This window comes from Lynx canadensis, chromosome B4, assembly GCF_007474595.2.
Source record: "Lynx canadensis isolate LIC74 chromosome B4, mLynCan4.pri.v2, whole genome shotgun sequence".
Lineage (NCBI taxonomy): Eukaryota > Metazoa > Chordata > Mammalia > Carnivora > Felidae > Lynx > Lynx canadensis.
The window spans coordinates 130864180-130871653 of record NC_044309.1 but is presented as its reverse complement, the minus strand read 5'-3'; the positions used below and the strand labels follow the sequence as shown (position 1 = coordinate 130871653).

Sequence of the window (7474 nt, the reverse complement as noted above, 5' to 3'; positions counted from 1 at the left end):
AAAAATATATATATATATATATATATATATATATATATATATATATATATATAAAATTCTCAGTGCCTCCCCAGATCCACCCAGTCAGAATCTCTTGGAGGTGTGAGGCCTGGGGTTGTGCATTGTTAAAAAGTCTCTCAGGTGATTCAGTGCACCCTAAAGTTCGAGTGCCTTTTCTCACGGTCATCTTACATTGTAGATAAAGCCAATGCCAATTTAAGATGAGGCATCGAAGACTCACCAAGGGTCCATACCTTGTTCTAGGTCCCAGGAGCTGAACTGGTGCTCTGACTTGAGCACAGAGCTCTCCCATCTGGGGGAGGCCACTGAGAGCTCCAATGCCACGCCCTGGGAGGGGGGAAGGGGGGATGCCCCGACGACAGTGACTTCAAGATCCCTTCGTCACGCACACAGAGCCCCAGGAGGAGGGTGGGACAGAAGAGGAACCCATCTCCCCAAATCCCATGCACCTTGCGGTGCCCCCAGGTCACCAGCCCACACACCTGTCCTCACCTGGCAAGTTTCCTGCAAAGCCTACCAGGGGATAAAGCCTTGGTTGCCAATCTCAGCTGAGGGCTGCGGAATTTCTCATCCTCCCCTGGGGCAGCCAGGGCGAAGGTTCCTGGCTTCTCCACCATCAGACCTGGGGAGGTGGCAGGGCCCGTTGTGTATGTGTGTTTTGGAGGGGGGTACCCACTTGCCCCTCGATCCTTCTTGGGCCATCATCTCCCGGAGACGTCCCTTGCCCCAGTGGTGGAGGGGGCGCGAACCGGTTCCGCCCAGCTTGGGCGGTTCTTTCCTGGTCTGGCCATATAAAGGAGCATCGCCTGAGAAGGAATACGCCGCTCATCTTCCTGGGGGCGGATGGGGGCTCTGTTCCGTGTGCCCCTCACTGCTCCCGCTTCCTCCTCCTCCTTATTCCCAACCAACTGGCAGAATGCTCAAAAACGCACACTAGGTGTGGCTGTAACAATGGGAAACCTTCAGCGGACACTCATGCCCCACCCGGAGAATGGACTCCTGGACCTCTCCAGCGGGTCAGCCAGTCCCTCTCCGTATGCCTCGCCCCTCTCCCTTACCCCACCGGCCTCCTCTCCCCGCTCCCCTCCCCCGCTTCCGCAGCGCAGTACTACTGACCTCGGCTCGGGTTTCCACGCACAGGAGGTGCCCGGGTGGGATGCCGGGGTCACAGCTCCTATTTTAACAATGAATCAGAACGTTGCCCGGGAGGTGGACGAAGACCACTCCCCTGCCGCTCGCGCATAGGCTCTCTCTAGGCGCTTCATTTACATAAGGGCTGTGAGATTGGACCACCCGAGGGCAAGGGGCGGGGCGGAGGCGGGCGGCGCCCAGAAGCCTCCGAGCGCGGGACCCGCCGCACGTTTAGCCCGAGCTGTCGGGTCTGGGTTCCCATCAGAGGGCTGGCACTTGGCGGGGCTGTCTCCCTCTGACCTCCTTCCCGTCGATGCATCCCCTCTACGGTTCCCTAGGCTGGTCTTGACCCAGATGTCGGGCTAGAAGACTTAAATTCTCTGTGCCTCACTTTTCTTATCTGTAAAATGGGAAGGGTAGTAGTACCTGTGGGGATGAAATGAAATGCCCAGGCGTTTTCAGCCTCCATCTGCTCGCTTCCACAGACGTAGAACTCACAAAATGCACAACTCTCTCTTTTTTTTTAATCCCCCCCCCTCCACCTTTTAAGCTAATATTTATTTTGCACTATGTGCCAGCTCCTGTTCCAGAATCTTTACATTCATCAGGACACAGTAACCCAAAGGGCTAAGTACCAAGATCCTCATTTCACAGCAACTAAGGACAATTAACTTACCAGTGTCACACAGCTAGTCAGAGGCAGAGCCAAGACTAAAACCCTGGTGTGCCTGACGTCCTCTGACACCACAGAACATCTTCATTCACTAATTCACTCGGACATTCACATGTACCTGTGCTGGGCTCTGGGGAGAGGATAACATGAATAAAACGTGCCTCCTTCTGAGATGAGAAGCCCATTGACCGGTGGAAGAGATAGCCCCTGAACTAGGGCATCCTGACCCAGGATGGAATGGGTGAAAACATAGTTTAGTAACAAGGATCACGAGTTTTCAGCTTGATCCCCATTACTACGAGCAACACAGAGAGCAGGGAGACCGATAGTCAATATCCGACTCTAGCGACTCTTGGCTGTGTGCTCTTGAGAAAGTTACTTGACCACTATGAGACTGGGGTGGGTGAGACATCTGGTGTGAGTTTGAAGCTCAGGACAGGGCCCCGGGGTCTTTAGCCCCCCTCCACCACCAAACAATAAAACCTGGAGCTAACTCACAGTCGCACTCCTGACAATTCAATTCACGAAATACTCAACGGAGCCCCTACCTTGTAGGTAGGCGGTGCTGAGGATACTTAGCAAAGAAAAGATTGAATCTTCTGCTTTCTTGGTGCTTTACACTGCAGTGGAGAGCAACAGACCCCAAACAAGATAGATAAACAATATATGGAGTATGTGGGCTGGTGAGAGGTGCTAAGGAGAAAAATGAAGCCGGGAAGGGGCTGGTGTGGGAGGGCATTACATTTGAAGTAAGGTGGTCAGGAAAGCCTCGCTGACCTGTGACATCTGAGCAAAGGCCTGGAAAAGAGAGAGGGAGCCTGCAGGCCCTGGGGAAGAACAGACTGGCTGAGGGGACAGAGTGTGGAGGCTGGAGTAGAGAGTAGGGCGAGGCAGGGAGGAGGGGAAAAGTCCTGGGGCAGGACGGGTTTGTCCTGAGTGCCCTCCCTAGCTCTGGAGCTGCCTGGCTGGGCCCCTGGAGGGCAGGAGAAGATGGTAGGAGGATGGGCAGAAGCCAGGGTCCTGAAGGAGAGATAACTGGACAGGAGGCAGGAGGAGGAGGCCAGGGAACCCCGGGTACTCTTGAAAGAAGCCCCACTCTTGGAGGGGACCGTGGCTCTGAGAGTGATTGAGGCCCAAAGCGGGGCTTTTAATCATCTAAGTAGTAACAGCCCCTCCTTTTCCCAAGGGGGCAAAGCTGGCCTGTCTGCATACGTGATGGGGTTTCTCCCAGCACCTCCCTGTGATGAGAAGGGCAGCTGTCACCATCCCCATTTCATAGGAGTGAAACTCAAGGATGAAGCGGCTTAAGGAAGTTGCCCAAAGCCACTCACTTACTTGATGACAGAGCCTGGTCTAAAAAACACAGTCCCAGAGTCCTGTGGGATGGCTCAGATGGCTCAGGGTTAAGGGCGCAATGGCAGCCAGGGCAGCGCTCGTCCCCACTGTCACCATTATATCTCAGCCTCACACCCCCCTTTCTGCTCCCTGAAGAGTCTGTGCCCGCTCGTCTCTGTCTTTGCTCATGCTGTTCCCTGTGGCTGGGATCCGCTCTCCCAGGGGTCTGGGGTAGCTGAACCACCACTGACATTACTAGACCCATGCCACCCCTCCGACCTTGACCTTGGCTTCCTCCCACTCCTGTGGGAATGGTCATCCCAACCTCGGAGGATCATGTGCTCGGGCAGGCGCGGTAGTGATGCAGGGGGCGTGGCCCGGTAGAGCAGAAGCAGGAAGGCTGCAGTCTCTAATGGGGTCATCAGGGCTGGCTCCAGCCCATGGCCACCTGGGAAGTGGTGATCAGGGCAGCCGGGCTTACTTTTCTCTTTTCTTTTTTTTAATTTAAATTTTTAAACTTTTTTTTTAATGTTTATTTTTGAGAGAGAGAGAGAGAAAGTGAGTGGGGAAGGGGCAGAGAGAGACGGAGACACAGAATCCGAGCAGGCTCCGAGCTGTCAGCCCAGAGCCTGATGTGGGGTTTGAACTCATGGACCGCGAGATCATGACCTGAGCCGAAATCAGACGCTTAACCGACTGAGCCACCCAGGCTCCTACCCACCACCCCCCCCCCTTTTTTTTTTAAATTGCAGCCAGGCTTACTTTTACCGAAGAAGCCAGAAACCTGAACTTCTGCATGAAATCTCAACATCTTAAAATATGGCTAAGTCAAATTGTTTTGGTTTTGGTTTGGTTTTTGCCTCAAAAAATTGGGTAAACACTCAGATTTGTTCCTCTTCACAGAGATCTTTAGTCAAGGGCAAAAGACTTCTAGGATCTGAAGAAAAACCAGAGTATAAGTCAAATTGTTTGTTTCTTTAAGTCAAATTGTTTTTAAATACTCTGTGAATCAGACCAAGCTAATATGCAGTGTTCCTGAATTGGTAAATCACAGATAGATTTTCCTTTAAGTGTATTTATTTTGAGAAAGAGAGGGCGGGGGGTGGGGGTAGGGGGGAATAAGTGGGGGAGGGGCACAGAGAGAGAGGAACAGAGAATCCAAAGGGGTTCTATGCTGACCGCACAGACCCTGATGTGGGGCTCAAACTCAGGAACCACGAGACCATGACCTGAAGTCAGACGTTTAACCAACTGAGCCTCCCGGGCACCCCTCACAGATAGGTTTTTTATTCCCTTAGTGATAGTTGAAATAGCACCCCCTCCAGGAAGCCCTCCCTGCTTCCCCGGCCTTAAGAAAAGGGCTCACTGTGCTGAGCTGAGATCTCATACAAGACTCACATGGCTCCTAGGGTGTCTTTCGTGTTGTGGACCATGTGAGTGTGCCCCTGGAAGGGAAGACTCGGCTTGTTCAGCCAATGGGTCAGTATTCGTGTCTGTATCGAGAGTATGGCTTGCTTCATGAGGGGGCCACCTCAGTGTGCCTCAACTGCAAAATGGGCTTAATGGCATTGTCTAGACCGTGGGATTACTGTGAGAGCTCAGTGAGTGAAACCAGGTAGAGTGGCTGGTATACAGTGAGTGTTCAATAAATGCTACTAATATCTCTCCTCCAGTCTTCTCCATTCGGTCCCCACAGCTATAGCTTGTGAGCCACGAGTCGACCGTGGGCAGGGACTGCCCTCTCCTGCTCACCAGTGGATCCCCAGTGGCTGGGACTTCTTAGCGCTCAGTAAATGCTTGGGGAGGGAGTGAATGGACACCTGCCTGGGAGGAGGGCCTCCCTGCCTCTCACGGAATGACAACAGGGTCCTGGAGCCCCCAGTACTCCCAGTGCACCATCCACGCTGCCACTGGGCGGAGGGGGGATGTCTCTGAAACAGTCACTGACCCCGACTTTCCCCTGCCAACCCCCCAACCCCACCTCAGGGGGTCCCAGTGTCCACAAGCTAAGGGTCCAGATCCTTAGCTCAGTATTTGAGGCCCTTCAGGGGCTCCCTGGCTGCCCCCCCACCTGCCAGCTCATCCCCTCCCGCAGCCGCCTGGCCAATCCAAATCGTCCCTCAAGATTCAGGTCAAGGGTCACCTGTCTCTGCTCTGTGCCCCTCTGGGCCCTCTAATACTTTGCTGAACCTCTGGCCTCCAGAGGGACTCCCATGTGTCTGCCCCCTCCCTGGGATGCAGGGACTATGTCTTCTTAGCCATGACGTGTAACCTCTGACATTATGTACCTGGAGACTCAGTTTTCTCACCCGTCAAATGGAGCTGATATCCGCTCACAGTGCTGTTCTGAGTTAATAATGTAACCGTCTGACACAAGAGAAGGGCTTGATAAATTGCTTTCCCAGCCTCTTTGTTTTTTGGTTGTTGTTTGGCAATCCTGCTGACTAGGGTGCAAGGGAGAGGGCAAAGCTCATTGGACGGGGAAGGTTTGTTTCACCCGGGCCCCAGGAGAGATGGATGTGGTGATGGGAAGGAGGAAAACAGATTCAGAAACTTGCAGACAGGCAAACAGAAACTTGCAAACTGGGGCCAGAAAATTCTAGAACAAACTGTTTCGAGAGTTACTGGGAGCACCTGTGGGGAGGGGGAATTGGGTCCCATGTGATGCAGCCAGGATTGGTTGAGGACCCACAGTGAGAGGGGCCCTGGGCCAGAAGGAGAAACATAGCAATTACGGACACAACTTCTCACTAGGGGGCTCATGGTCAGCCTGCGAGGGGGTTGGGAGACAGACATAACCAGGTTACAATATGTTCAGTGTTTGAAAGGAGGCAACACCAAGTGTCACTGCAGCCCACGTGGGAAAAGGATTAATTCCCGGGGCTGGAGGAGGGGTCAGGGAAGGCTTCCCCGAGGAGGTGGCTCAGAACAGAGCAAGAGAGGCTGTGAGCAGTCCGTGAACTTCTAAAGGGCGCCTACCACATCTGGAAGAGGCAGATGTCGGCTCAAAACCCGGAGGACGTTTGTCACGCGGGACCCGCTCACAACTGAACAAGGCAGTGAGGTCTTCAGCTCAGAAGCTGGGAAGCCCCTGCCGGAGCCATTGACAGTCCAACCCGGGGGCTTCGAGCCGCTGAGGCTCCGGGGGGCTCTGGAGAGGATGAGAGCAGAGGTCTCCCCCGCCCGGAACCGTCTCCTCCGTGGTTGCCCCCCAGGCAGGTAGCTCCGCCAGGCCTGCCCACGCGTCCCCCTGGGGAGGGCTCAACCACCCCAAAACACAACCTACCGGGAGAGCCTGTCCTCTGCTGAGCGGATGGCCTTGCTCCTCCTAGCACTGGCCTGACATGTCGGGGAAGCTCAGTGCAGTCGCCCAGGAACAGAAAAGCGTCTGCTGTGGCTCTGGTTCCATACGGTTGGATCCCCTCCCGACAGCCCTTTCCTCGTATGTTCAGCTCCCGGGGGAGACCCCACTGCTTGTACCCCACTACCGACTCTCCCCGTAGTAGCACAAGCCTCAATTCTTATTTGGGAACATGGTTCTCCAGAACGGACCGCAGTCCGCTCTCTTCCTCCTGCCCCGTCTTTGCCTTCTGCTGGACTAATGGCACTTGACAGGGGTCAAAGGTTCCTACAAGGAGGGGCATGCTCCTCAATCCGTCCTCCCACCTGCTGGCTGAAAGGCAGGTGTGATGGCTGAGGCTCAAGCAGCCATCTTGGACCACGAGGTGGAAGCCAGGTGTTAAAAATTGCACAAAACAGGGGCACCTGGGGGGCTCAGTCGGTTGAGCGTCCGACTTCGGCTCAGGTCATGATCTCGCGGTTCACTAGTTCGAGCCTCGCGGCGGGCTCTGTGCTGGCAGCTCGGAGCCTGGAGCCTGCTTCAGATTCTGTGTCTCCCTCTCTCTCTGCCCCTCCCCCACTTGTGCTCTGTCTCTCAAAAATAAATAAACATTAAAAAAAAAAATAGCACAAAAGGCTAAAAAGTCTGCCATCCCAGCCCCCCTGGCTCCAGGCTAGTTACTTCCCTGGTAAGCTCCTCTCAAGTAAGCCAGTTATTTTTAAATTTTGGTTCATATTATATGCAGCTAAACCCAGTCCTTCTTTATAAAGCTCCCGGAAGCCCCAAGCCCAGGAGGCCCACACGACGGGACGGCGGCAAGAGGAAAGAATCCAGGTGTGAAGCCTGGAGGGGCTCCGGGGAGAAAAGACAAGTTCTCCAGAGGGTTCTGATTCCACCACTTCTGGTCCCAAGACTGGCAAAATCGCTGACTCAATTTCCTCGGTCTGCTGGAGGAACTGATGTCACACACAGGA

The 7474-nt window shown here is 54.2% G+C and overlaps 1 pseudogene; it reads right to left on the bottom strand.

Annotated features, from left to right (window-relative positions):
* Positions 1–4011: 4011 nt before the first annotated feature.
* Positions 4012–4117, bottom strand: LOC115519519 (annotated as a pseudogene).
* Positions 4118–7474: the final 3357 nt, after the last annotated feature.